Genomic DNA, 14,759 nt, shown 5'->3' on the forward strand with positions numbered 1-14,759 from the left:
TCTACCATGTCTCTTGTGAATGGTGGGGTGTATTTTTAGCACAACGAGTGAAATAGTAGAAAAAGTTTATGATGGATACTGAACTTAGCAAAGTAGATGATAATTTTGTAGAAAATTGATAACTTTCTAAACTTCTGAAGAGAGCTTTATTTTGTGTAGCTATACACAGAAAAAGGGTATTTTAGTTTCAGTTGAGATCAACAGCCTGAAGTCAACTGCTTTTAAAAGGCTGTAAGGGAATTGCCCTTTTTGGTATATAATAAGCTTTCTTGAATTAGACTGTAATATTTTTTCAGAGATTGTGTCTTTAAAAACATTAAATCAATAAAACAGCTAAGCAGTAAAATATCCTCTTTTAATTTTAGACCTTGTAATACTCATCATATTTCTATTCCTTGTGTTTGTAGCTCTTACGGATAAGTGAATTCCTGTAAACACAATTTGCCACAGATATGATGCATGCAGTTAAATATGCCTTTGTTGACCATCTAACACTACATTATAGAGTTTGAAAAAAATTTCCAGATTAACAGTAAAGTGTAAGTACATGTAAGTGTTGTTCCTGATTTGTGGCTAGTCCAGAATATGAGATCTTTTGAACCCATGTATAGGACAGAACAAGCAGTAATGGTTTTAAACTAAAAAGGAGTAGATTTAAACTAGATATAAAGAATAAATTTTTTATGATGAAGGTGGTAGAACACTGGGACAGGTTGCCCAGAGAGGGGGTGGATGCCCCATCCCTGGAAGCATTCAGGGTCAGATTGGATGGGGCTCTGAGCAACCTGACTGAGTTCATGTCCCTTCTTATTGCAGGGGAGTTGGACTAGATGGCCTTTAAAAGGTCCCTTCCAACCCAAAATGTTCCATAATTCTGTGTATGATTACTGTGTGTGTGTGTGCATGTGTGTATATACTGTGATGGCATATGCTTCAATTTTTGCAATGCTTAAGTTTTTAAGCACTGAAAAATTGAGAAATGTCAGCTTATGACTGCTTGTCAGACTTGGATTTCATATGCCTGAGGATGCACTTTTCAATTAGCTAATTAGGTGCTCTTTTGCTCAGCTTATCTTTCCACATCTGTTCTCAGTTATGCATTAAAAGCTTGCCTTGAACATATGATTACATTCTTGTCCTTTTTATGATGACAGTTTCCTAGCAGAACACTTGCTGTGTGCCTCTTTACGTAAGACATGAGTGTCTCCAGATAATTCACTTATTTTTGGTCCCTGACAACCAGGGTGACCAATTTGAGATACTTGGACTGATGTTTCAGAGCGTAGCAGTTTATATCTTCAAATACCGTGCTCTCACCGTTTGTGCTCTCTCTGTTGTATAAGTGAGAAAGTGGTGTGTGCAAAGGCATGTGACACCTGAAATAAAAATTACAGCCTTGCATCTGTGTCCTGATTGACACTTGTGGTTCCCAGTTACCCCTGCGAACTGTATGTTGGTAATCTGCATGAGTCAGTTCTTACTCCATAAACCGGTTTCCCATATTAATACAACACATGCAGTTATACTGTGCTGTGTATCAAATCACATACCCTTCTGAAGTTTTTGTTGTGGGATGTAACACGCAAACAAAAAAAATCAATTTTTTTACCATGGTTTATCTGAAAAACGTTAATTTTCAGTGGATTTTCGTAGGTTTTGATTTCTATCTACAGGGATCTTTTGCATTTTTCAGCTTTGTATTAGACTTTCATAATGTGAGTATTTTAAAAAAAAAAAAGAAATCAATCTTGGTGCTTTTCCATCTGCCAAATTACTTTTTGCTTATCTACAAGTGCCATCTTGAAATTTCAGACTTTCTGTTCATATAGTCACCCAGCAATCATCTTGAGAAATTTTTGTTAAACCAGTACTGCACAGGAAGCTTAGGATGAGCCATGATTCTTGTATGGTACCTTCGGACTGTCTACAATAATCTTTCTTCTTCTGCCTTTTTAGTCTCACTTTTCCCAGCTCTTCGGTGAGTTCAGAAAGAGGAGCTTACAACTGACAACTGAAGTGCATTCCCTGTATGGTTAAATGAAGCAAATGCGTTTGTCTCATTGTAGATGAATAATATTTTCCATGACACGTACGTAATTTTAACCTATTCACTGGTGACAAAAAAAAAAGTGCACAAGCTTTAATGCCCTGTTGATGGAGCTGGTTGGTTAGTCTTAAGAGAAAGTTCTTTTTTGGAAAATCTCAACTCTTAGGAACTTGAAACGTCCCATAGAAGTACATCTAACTACTATGAGTAGACATGCCACAGCATAGTCTGGCATGAAGGGGGTCATCTGCTGTTAAGGGAAGACTCCTCACTGTCTAACTACTAGGCCATTTATTAAACAGAATATTCCGTCAGTGTTCTCTGTGAACTCCATGAAAATAGCTTTCTCCAAGGGGTACCAGTGTTTGGGGGTTTATTTGGGGTTTTTTTGTTTGTTTTTTCTCTCTTTAAATGCAAGATGAAACTGCAACACTTTATATGCAATGGGATAGCTGTTTAGTAGGCATCAGTAGTGCCAGTCTCCTTCATACAAAACATTCTTATAACCAAGTATTTTCACGGATACGTTAAAAAACTATGAGAAAGAGGAGAGGTTAAAATTATTTTGTTTTCTGTACTTATTTAAAAAAGTGTATTTTAAACTTTTCTGCAGACTTATTTTTTGTGTTCCTTTACCCATCAGAAAATTATGTATTTATTGATTTTGTGTTTCTTGAACAATTGAAATCAATACATCTGTTGTCTTGGATATTTTGTTTTCAACAAGAGGCTACATAACAGTTTATTCTGCAGAAACATCTTGGGAAGTCATTGAATCTCAATCTAGCTTAGGTAATTCTGCTCTAATTTCACTGTCAATCAGATTTTGAGACAAAAATCAACATTTTAGAGATGATGTTGTCTATTATTCTCTCCTTGCTTCCTATAACAGCTATAGAAGATGAAATCGTAAACCTGTTCAGGTGTTCAGTGCATAATTCGATTTTTTTTTTCTAACTTTATAGAAATTTTTGTTCAAACATCCTCAACAATGATAAAGAGAACCAAAATTATACTACTAAGCATTATTTTTATTGTAAGGAAAAGAAATCCGTAAAGTATGTCCTGTACTTTTAAGCGTAAAGTAATCTAAGAAGGAAGTTTAATGATGAGGTCGTTCAGTCATTTCCCAGTAGATGTTCTTGGAAACCTGGTTTAAAAGATGGCATGAGAAAAATGACAAGCTCCTTATGTTGGGCTAATGGCTACATTTCTCTTTTGCTGAACTTTACACATTGTGAGTATTCTTAAGAGTTTATAATAACCATCTTCATTGGTAACCTTTTGCTTTCTACTTGTCACAGAATTTACACCACCTTTCGTAAATACTCTTCACCTGCCTTTCATGTTTTCAGTGGCTCTGAATTTGTTACATTTAAATTGTTTCATTATTTCTCTGGGTCAGTGGGGAATTACAATTATTTTTGTCCATAGGGGATTTCTGCAGAAGCTGAATTGCTTTGCTACAGGCTGGATGTTATTTTCCTTTATGGCTATACCTTCTCATCTTCGGTAACTATGGAGCAAAGGAGAGAGCAGATATTGGAGTATGTGTTAAGGAGCAGTGGACCTCAGTGAGACCAGAGCTCTGACTCTGGCACTGGCCTGTGCTCCTACTTGTGATGCAGAGTCACAGGCAGGTTTTTAGGATGTTGCTTTGCCTTGGGCCTTTTCTTGCATTGACCCAGGCTTCTGTGGCTGTGTTTTCCCTGAATGTAGGTGTGAGGAAGAGGAGGTAAATGTAGGGGTTGAAGCATCTGTGTCAGAAACTTCCTGTGATTCCCCTTGAAATAAAACCCAGGAATTGGTACCCAGACAGTCCAAAACATTCTAGCACTCCTTTTAGCTCCTTAGCCAGGAGAACAAAAAGTAATTTTTGAAACTGTTCTTGAAGTTTAACACTTCAACTGAGTGCTGAGTGTGTCCTCTGAGGGATCAGTGGTGAAGCATTTCTGCATGTTGTTCTCAAAGAAACTAAACCCAAGACACTGTTTGAATCTCCCCCCCCTTTTCTACAAAGCGTGATGCTGCAAGTGGTAGGGATTCCTGAGCCCCCTCAAATATTCAGTCTGCTGCTCTGCCAGCTCTGACACTTCCCTATCACAAATATTCAGAGTGCCAGTGACTTGCAGTTGTGACATTTATGTATCTTTAATACACTTGCAGAAAGTACAGTCTCCACATTTTTAGCTTCTTAAAATAGATAAGTATTTTCTACTGGACGATGTCTGTCACTGTTGCATAACCTTCTTTGAGTTCTTTCCGAGAGAATATTTTTGTTAAGTCTGTGAACACAATTATTAGATAAATGATAGAGCAATAGTAGCACTTCCATTTCTGCACGCTTAGTTATTCCTTTTTAAACAAGCATGTGATTATCATATGAAGGTCAAAGGAGTTGATTTAGTAGTTGTTTTCATTTAAAACCTTTTTAGATGTGGGGGAAAAAAAATGAAATTCCAATGCAGGGGAGGTCTATTATTACATTTTTGAGTGCATAAAATGAATCGTGGTAAGTTACTATTTTAAATGTGTCTCAAGAATCTGTGAGTCTTTTTATAGCACAAAATCTGTGGGTTACTTCAATGAAAAGGAAAAAAACATGCTATTATTCTCATGCGTTTTTTGACATAAGTAATGTTTAAATCTATTTTTAAAATATAGAATTAGGTGCTTTCTTATTTTAAAACCAGAGTTAAATAAGGTTCTTCTTTATTGAACTTCATCCAATTATGTATGCAGGGTAGTTAAACAGTTATTTTGTGAGTTTGAGGCAGTTTTTTGGTAGTTTTTGTGATCAGTAAAAGTAGACAATAAATGTAGTAACCTCTAAAAGGGAATTTCTTCCTTTCTTCCTTCTGTGTTTTCTCTTTGTGACTAATACAGTATACCTGACCTCTGCTTCTAACATATGTTTCTATATAGGTTATTTAGCATGAAAACAGCAACGTAGTATTGCTGTTGGATAGCTATGTAATGTTTTGAATGTGCTTAATGTAAAGCTGGTAATTCCTTGGTTGTCTGTTTCTATCTGACTTGAGATTAGTCCTTTCATTACACTAGCTTCCTCTAGGCCTGCTTTTAAAAGTTGCATGTGTTGAACACGGACATCAAAAAAGAGTAATTTCCTGCAAGGCGTTAGTTTAGCCTCTGTTTTGTCTCTTTCCCTAAATTCTGATTTTGATATGTGAGTGACCATATATTCTATTTAAAAATTTATATATATATAAAGAATTATAAGGGAAGCATGGGGCTATACAGGCTACAGTTCTCATTTGGAAGAAGCAAAATCCACAAATTTTTGAGTTTTGGAACAAATCAATAAGGGAGAACTACAGATAATGGATAAAGTAACTTGCTGGGTATTATACTAGAGGATACTTTCTTAAGGATAAGTAGCAATACTTTACTATACTGTAGTTCCACTTTGTGATAGCCATTGTTCATAATTCCACTGACTTCTCTGTGTTCCACTTGGTAGGTGGAAATAAGGGTCTCAATTGATTTGCTTCTCCAGGTCCCTGTTTCATATAAAGTAAGCCTTACAGTCTGCATCTGCTCAGCATATTTTTCCTATTCACCAATTTGGGTTTTTTTCCACTTTCTTAGCCTTTGTTCTTTTCCTTGTCTCCCAATTTCTCATCTCTGTTATTTGATTCTGTGTGAGAATATATAGATTCTTTACCTTGTATCATTTGCTACCCCAAAGTCCTGAACTGTGAAAGAGAAGGAGCAGTGCCCTGCTAGGCAACTAAGGCTCATCTGTTGGTTTGCTTTTGACCTGAAGACTTCACACTTTGAGTGCATTTTTGATGGCAGTTTCAAGGAGGAAATGGCTGCTTGGATTTCAGGAAGATATTAAAAACTATGAAGAAGGAAGAAAAAAATTTGCTGTTTTCAGGGTAAAGGTGAAAATTGATTATTTCTGGTATTAGCTGCTTGGAAGAGTGGCAGTACTCATAAGAAGTATCACAGTGGAAATGATGCTGCTCAGATTTGAAGTGGATATCAGCAATGTGATACAGATCCTAGAATAATCCTGACAGTTCACAGATTAGATATTTTTGTGACAGAAATGGTTTTCAAGATTGAAGGGAGAAGGAAATTTTTGTTTATTTTGCCGTGGCCAAAAGGAGAACTGGGAGAAGGTGACTGGGTACTACCAGGAGGAGAGAGGCCAGTGGTATCTGGGACCCTGGGGAAGGGTAGCAGGACTCTGGAGACCTCATGATGTCTGCAGAGTGGTGTCTTCTGTGGTGTGTTTCCACAAGGATGGAAAGATGCCATCCTGGTAGTATCAGCCAGGTACGCAGTTGTAGCATGGCTCAGTCTGCTGATTTTTGTTTGTGCTGAAGATTATGGATGTGTTCTAACAGCTCCCATGTGCTTCACCAAATGTTCTGATGGGTTCTGGTTTTCCCGGTATCTCTGGTTTTCTAGCATGGAGAAAGGTTCCCATAATCCTCACTGTTCATAAGTGTATGGAATAGTTAGTAAAGGCATCTGATTCTGCGTGAGACTGTATCTCCAGAGCAGAATGATATTCCCTCATACATTAAAATAATACATGGAAGTCTCTGACCAACTCAGAGATTTGGGAAGGACTTTCCAAATATAGGTTTGGCTAGAGATCCTGAAGAAATGCTCATGCTAAGAATAAAGGCCCAAGAGAGAGCCCAAGCTGGTGGCTTGGTGAAGATCAAAATTATCCTGACTGGTTTGTGGGGGAAAAGTACATAGGCACTTGCCTTACACTTTTACCCTTAATTTCTTGTACCATTATCCCTGTTTAGGCTTCACTGTAATGTTACCTAGTACAGACACCTACTACAGAGAAACACCTCAGTGACTTCAGATGAAGCATAGATGATAGTCTAATGTTTGTAGTGAGTCACAGTTTGAGCATTAAATGCTTGGCTTTGCAGGGAGGTTCAGGCCTAGATACGTGATTCCAGATGCTCACTTTCTTCATCCCAAAGCAATGGGGCAAAGATGATGTCCAAAGCCTTCAAAGATCTAAGAATCTGCACTCTCAACATTTTTTACCTTTTTCTGATTCGTTTAAAAGGAAACCCAGAACAACTATGTTAGAAACCTACCCATCTGAAGTTCATCTGACACTGCGGTTCATGTGACACTGAAGTGTCAAAACATACAATGGTTAAAAATTAATAAATAAATCAATCCTTGGTTATTTAGGATGCCAGCAGCTGACACTGTGGCAGTAGCGTGATGTATGCAGAGGGAAAGGTGGTGCTTTCTGATAACAGTGTTTATGAATAAGATACCCTCATTTTCTTATGAGATTATCTTCAGAGATGGGCAAATAGAGGATTAAGTGACTTCAAAACATGCAAGAAGGTGAATTAAAATTGCCAGGTCTTCTGTCCTGCTGGAGGAAAGCATCTCTCTTGCTTTGAGGCCCAGTGATGCCAAATGAAATGAATGCAGTGTCTCCTGATGGCAGAGCAGTGCTATTTAAAGGACAAGTCCAGGCAACAGAAAAACATCACCTATAAACGGAATTTAGAGGACTGATCCTAACATTCAGAGTTTTAAATGTTTTTTGTAAATTTTTAGGAGGCATAGATTAATTTTTTTTTTTTTTTTTTTTTTGCCAGTAGTAGGAATATGTAAGTTTGTACAATTGTTTCTTTACTACAGAATGGGATAGAGTTTTTTCTGAGGGAAAGGAGTGTCAACTGGATGGGCATCTGTGAGGAAAGTGGATATTTTTTGATACTTTATAGCTCTGAATATCACAACCACAATAGTGGGAAATTCCCATGAAGTTATGAAACCAATAAAAAAACTTGCTATTGCTTTGAAATACTTTTTCCAAATTAGAAAAAAGTCATCTATAACAGGAAATACGAGCCAAAAGACTATGGATTTTGCCTTTATTTTTTTTTTCTTTCATTATTCATCAGAAGCCTTATCTTTAGTAAGAATGATTTCTATTAGTGTCTTGCTGAGATGAACCTTTGACTCCTCTAACATCTGCAGTGCCACAGACAGGGTAGTCTGTTAACTGATACGGAGTGTTCTGCAAGAATTCAAACAGTCCTAGATATTAAACACACCACGGGAGATGTTGCAAGATCATGCAGCTTGGTCAGAAAATTGGTGTAGCAGCCTTTCTCCAACATCTTTAAAGTAATAAAAGGAACCAACAGACATCTCTAAGGAAATAGATATGCCAAAATAAAAATACACTTCGTGAGAAAGGCTACCTTTTGAATTTTATTAAAGCTTCTATCTGTTTTACCTAATTTAATGTTCAAGTTTTCAAAAAAAATTTTTTAAAAAATTCTTATCTCATTTAAAATTCTTTTTCACAGATTTGTGCTAAATGTGCTCTTAAAAATCATCCTGCACATCTGATACTTGAGGAAAGATATTGAAAAGAGAAGAAAAAAAAAGGGAGGGGGAAAAAGCTGATGCTAATTTACCTTGGGAAAAATCAGTCATGTTAAAAAACTTTTGGCATTGTGCTGTGAGACTAAGCAAGTGAACATTCATTATAATAAGCTTAAACATCTAGATAACTATTTTGGGAGCTGGCCCTCTAGAGTGGTCTTCCACTACAAGCTAATTAGATGAGGTGCCTTAAAAAACAAACACACCCACTGAGCTGTGAACATTAACTAGCAAGTATGTTCCTAAAGTAATTTTTGTGGTGAGAAAGTGTCTCAATTATGGATAAATACGAATTCCTTTTAGGTAATTCAATAAAAGTCCTTATATTAGAAAGTAAATAATTAGTTTGTCTTTAGGCTGATCTATTTCTACAGTGCTTCTACAGGGAAGGTCAGTATGAGCAATTCTTCCATCTGCCAGGAAAGTTAGGGGTAAGTTCTATTGCTGCTGTTGTAATGAGTGTTTTCTTCTTATTTTTTTTTAAATTTTTAATTTTACAGTGCTTAAGTCAGGAAACTGATTAGATCACTTAATTTTGTCTTAGTTTGGCAGTCTATAGGCCATTATGTTTTTTTCTCCTTTAGGACGGAATTGAACACAAGCTGCCTACATAAAAAATAAAAACATGAGTCTGTCTTCCACAAGGACACTTGGTCTCAGTGTCAAGACTCCCACTAATTCCTAGCTATTTGTTACAGTGATTAATCCTACTTTCTAAAAATAAGAACAAAAACAAACAAAAAGAAAAAGGAGCCTGACTTCTAAATGTTATGCACATGACTTAGTTTCCAGCTCGTGTTTTCATTTTGCTAGTTGCTGTCCCAGGGTACTTTAGAGAGGGCCCGGGGGGGTGTGTTGCGCTCAAAAATGGTTGAGTGACCCTGTGTCTGCTGGGCTATGGGAAGCAAGAAAGCATCTTCCCTTCCTGAAGATCCTCGTGTCTTATTCCTCTTTTTTGACTGACTTACATAGATTGATCTCTAGAAGTGCGTAAGAAGTTTGTGGTTTCGGTTTTTTGGTTTTAGTTTGTTGGTTTGGGTTTTTTTCTGTATGTGGGGGATGTAAGGTGTCTTCACAAAAATCTACCAACCAGACCGACTGCCCTAACCAGGTGCACCCCCAAGGGCAAAGACTTCCCATCTCTCAGGAGGGAACACATGGTCCAGTTTCTGTGTCTGCTGTGTGTATCTGTGCATGTGCTACTTGGTATTTGTCCAGTGTCCAGGTTTGTGACTAGAAATCCCAAAGCAGATTTGGGATTTGCAATCCTAAAGGTGGATATGAAACTATCTCTATTGGCAGATTTGCACTGGATAAGTGGTCTGTTGCCATGGGAAAAAGCGGCTGAAGGTGCTCTCGTTGTGTTGGATGTGTAGATGTCATACTGAAGGATTTATTTAGAAATATTAGAAAATTTTTAAAATTAGTTACTATTATATTCAAAGGCAGTAACCAGAACTGGTGTGTTGAGTGAGTTAAATACTGACAAAAAGTGACTTTAAGTGTCAGTGCAGAGACAGGTGATTGACAAAACTCCGAGGAGATGATTCCCTCCAAGCCTTGTTAGATGTGATGGCAAAATGATTTATCAGTCTCTTCATGCTGACTTTCTTGCAATGTGGTGGGCATGATACATTGGGTTTATTGTTTGGATTTGGGGTTGTCTTCCCCCAACCATGTTTGAAGCTACTTTTTTTAGCCTTTTGATTTTTCTCTAATCTGGTTAATTAAAGTGATTAGCTAAGCATTTTGATGGTATAGGTAATATCAAGATTCCTTGACAGCCAATGAATGGCAAAGCTTCCCACACCTTAGTATTTGGACCATAGTGGAACATGATGCCAGTGCTGGGAAGGAGCAGTTAAGCAGTAGGTAGTGTACTCCTCCTCTGTGAGCATCTTGTCAGCTGCTGTAGCTGCCAGGTGTGGAGAGATCTGCAAACAGGTTACGTCTCCTGTGACACTCACACTGTGGGAGGTGAAAAACATCCAGCACAGCCTGAGAGATGCCTAGGAATCATGAAAGGTAATAAATATGCTTTCTTTTTAAAAAAAAGTAAATTCTTCTTAGATATTAATCCATCCAAAGAATTTGTCACAGCCCTATTTAACTAGATATAAACTTCCTTTTTTCCTAAACATCACAGACATTATGGAATTTGCAGCTTAAACAGCTGAGGGGAGCACAGCTGAGGTATTTGAGGAACTGCATTGCATAGACAAGTAGGGTCATAACTTATTAAAACATTTGCAAAACACATTCCAGTGAGATGAAGTTAAACAGCTAGAGCATCTTCCCACATAAGAAAGGCATCAGGGAGCAGAACAAGTAATCAGGGAAATAGGCTGCCCAGACACATTCTTTGGATAGTTGAACCCACTTTTGATAACTCTGAACTCACTATCATTGGCTTGTAGGGCAAATTCAATTGGTATTACAGTAAGTGATGTTGTAGCTTATGTAAGAATTTTTTTCTTCCCTCATCCCACTGTATTTCTAAGCTCTATGTGATTGTAGGCTGCCTTGAATGCATGTGTTTTGGTCAGAAATAGAGTAGTGTGCAACATAATCTTCCTGAAAATCCTGCACATAAATAGTACAGGTGGAAAAGATGTCCTCTAGTTCAACAGCAACTTGAAAACTGGTCTGGCTGTCCTAGTACAGTGATGTTATATTGGCAATAGTAAGCAGTAGTAGAGCCAAGGATTTAAAGTTAGTGCACAGAGCTCCTAGGCATCTTCTCTGTGCCCCATCCAACATGCAGTAAGTGCAGCTGCATGGTCATGACTCTCTTCCCTTCTATCCCTCTTAGCCCTTACATTTTGAGGGGCTAGAGTACCGGGGAGTATATCCTCCAAAGAAGAGGCAAATTATATGGGAAGCTTCCCTCCATCACTTCCTAGGAGAACTACAGATACATGCAGTGAAAGTGCCTGCCCTGCACCTTTAATAGCAAATGTAGTGTTCACAGTGATGTAGAAATATGTCCTGTCAATGAAGGTGAGAGTGAGAAGTTCCCTCTGCAGTCTCAGAGGTCTTTGGTGAACTGGAAACACAAATCCCTTCAGAAAGCTGCAGACACTGTTCTGAGGGCAATAAGCATATTAGAGAGATTTTACTTATTTGTCTTGTGTCACAAAGTTGTTCTGAATATTAAACAGTCACCATCATATGCAGGACATATCCTATAGCATTTAACAATGTACAGAAGATCATCTGATGTGCTAACTGGAGAATTCAAGTGCATCATCACTTGAAGGCTTCTTTGAATAATGCTTGCACACAAGAATGGGTAAAATCTGCAAATAAATTGATGAATACTGTAACTGAAAGTGAACAAAAGTGGAGATCCTAGTTTTAATTGGCCAGTTCCTTAAGACATGCAGATTTAGCATTAGTTACTCTTAAATCAGCATTCCCTTCTGCAAGGCTGGGTGCTGATAAACGTCACATGCTGTTGTATTAAGTGTAAAAAATTGATTGTTTTTCTGGCTCTAAGGCTAATTGCTATTAGCCCAAATGAGCTATCAAGGTGATATGATAAAGGCCCTGTTGAATATTTATACAGAATTAAATTAAATACGCATGTACCAGTTGCTCTACAAAGAACGTAAGGGAAAATATGACTAATACATAAGAACAAAGATTAGTTTACTTGTCGGTTCATGATCATGATATAGATGGAATTTCCTTCCATAAAAACAGCATGACAAAGAGTTCATGAATATTTTCATCAGTAGCTAATGTTTCCATTCCCAGAGGAGAGCTCTAGGCCCACAAACAAGAAAGGCTGCTGTATTTAAGATTCAAGGGAATGTCATCGCAAAATGTAAATTGTTTCAAGAAACTTTCAGCTTTGATAGTTTTATCTCATGAGAGGCAAGTGCATCCCAGCTGTGAAGTGCTTCATAATCCAGACCCTTATTTATAAACGTTTGGCTAATATAGCATTTTGTTATTTCGGAAATCTGTGCTGGGTTCCACTGAAAGCAATGCGGGTATGTAAGTAGAGGGCAGTATTGTTGTTACCATTTTGTTATTTTCAGGTTGAAAGGTGCAGCTTTTACACTGCTACAAGTGTAAGGACATATTTTCAGAGGAGGGCATAATGAGTTTATATGCATTTACTGTCTGACAGGTAGGGTCTTTTCATAAATGTAATAGATTCAATTATAGATTAGTAAGTAACATTTAGGTGTATCATATATATGTTTTGGATATGGCTATGTCATAAAAATAATTCTCTCCTAGAATAACAATAGTACTCATAAGTAAATATGAATTAGTTAATTACAATCTGACTTTGAGGCCTTGTGTAAATTGTTTAAGCATTGAGCTGATTTGAAATAGCAATATCAAGTATTTGGAGCTAGATTACCCTCTGTTAAGGTATAATTTTGATAATTCTTGTGTACTTTTTTCAGGCCTTTTGTCCCTTCTTCTTGAAACTGGGAGGGAGAGGCAAATAAAATTGGAAGGAATTTTACCCAAATATGGGTAATAAAAAAAGCAGTGCTGCAACAGATCTGCAGAAACTAACACATAGGAGAAAGTAACCCTAATAGTAAATAAAGGAGAATGGTGAGGATAAAGTTGGAACAATATTCTTAAAAGTGGATACTTGGCAGAATGAATTAGAGATGACACAGTTGGGGGGAATACTTTTACAAAATGGCTGGCAGTCTTCAAAATGTGATAGTGAGAAAATCAGCAAGTTTCTATAAAGGGAAAACATCCGTAATGATCTAGAAATATTTTCATTTTCAATTGAGTGCTGTGACATCTTTTCCACAGAAAGAGTACAGAAATTCAGGAAGTTCTTATTATAGCTGTTGAGCAAACTCAAATGGGCAAACACTTTTTTTTTCAAGTGCATGCAAGTTCTGATGGCAAACAGCAAAGTTGTAAGAAAATTAGATAATTGAGTTATTGGATCACAGACATTTACTTCTAAGAGCACTTTACTATATTTCTATTGTTTATATTATTTTAACATCTCTACTTAAGAGACAGCTGGCCTGTGTCTGTAGACCATGTTATTGCATAGTCTGTTATTGTTCTGTTTTACATGCAGTGTGGTCCCAGAAGCAGCCAGGATGTATCTGGAGTGGGATAGAGAGTGATGTCCAAAAGCATACCAGAGAAGGCAAGGAGTCTCTGGGCTCCCTTACTGATGCTCTGTGCTCGGGGTACACGTGGGGGCAGACCCTGCACCATGTTACAGAGTGAACCCATGGTGCAGTGCATTGTGACATGGGCAGTTGTGCCCTTGATGCCCACTGACACTGTGCCTAGTTTTCCATGATTCCCAGAATTTCAGCATCCTGTGCTACTGAATATCGGGAAACACTGCCTGGCAGTCACTAGAAGAAATACTGTATCTCTTCAAGTAATATATTTGTCAGTATTTTGTCCTCAAGAGCTGTTATATAAAGTACCATTGAGGGAATATTTGCATAAAGAGCAGTTTATTCTACTCTTCTGTAGAACTTGAGAGCAGTTCCACATAATATTACGTGAATAGTCAAGACTACACAACAAAAAAAGTCTCCAGTTTATTGGAGGAAAAACAAAAAGAAAGTGGGAAGAAGGAGAAATGTGATGTTTGTTGCAGAAGGAAGATATGTGAAAGGGAAGATACACACATAAAGCAGCAAAAGAAGTGCAGTGGTCTGCTAAGAACTTCTCTGTCAACACAGAATTCAGGAAATTTAATGGGCTATCTGCCTGTTCTCCTGATGTGCCTTATAGGAGCGCAAACTTTGGCTTTTTTAGGGAATAGCCAGACAAAAATCATCTGAGGAGCTGCTATGATGCCCAGGAAAGCAATTGATTTTCAAAGAAAATAGCCTGGAAGCTCAGGAGTAAGTTATCCAATTTTAAAGGAATATGGGTAATCCTGGCAAAGGGCCTATTTGGCCAAGGAAAGAGCTTTTGATGAATAAAAATGGAGAAGAGGAACACATAAAAAGGGGAAAAAATGACAGGCTGCAGAGGTGTAGTTTGAAGGCATTGGTTGGACATGCAAATATGAAATCACGAAGGCCAAAGCCTGGCAGGAGCTTAGAGTAGTAAGGATCATACAAAAAGGCATTTTACAAGTTTCTCACAGAGAAGCTCAGGGAAAATTGGGGCTTTGGGATAATGGTGGGAGACAACTGAGGGAAGGAGGATGCAGAAAAGACTAAGTACACAACTTTCTTTTTTCTACCCTCCCCACGCTTCACAGGAAAACCATCTCTATCATGGTTTGTGAAGCAGAAGGAGAGCCACTACTGAAAGCAACAGAGTA

Source organism: Lepidothrix coronata, unplaced genomic scaffold (assembly GCF_001604755.1).
Source record: "Lepidothrix coronata isolate B3197 unplaced genomic scaffold, Lepidothrix_coronata-1.0 Scaffold6, whole genome shotgun sequence".
NCBI lineage: Eukaryota > Metazoa > Chordata > Aves > Passeriformes > Pipridae > Lepidothrix > Lepidothrix coronata.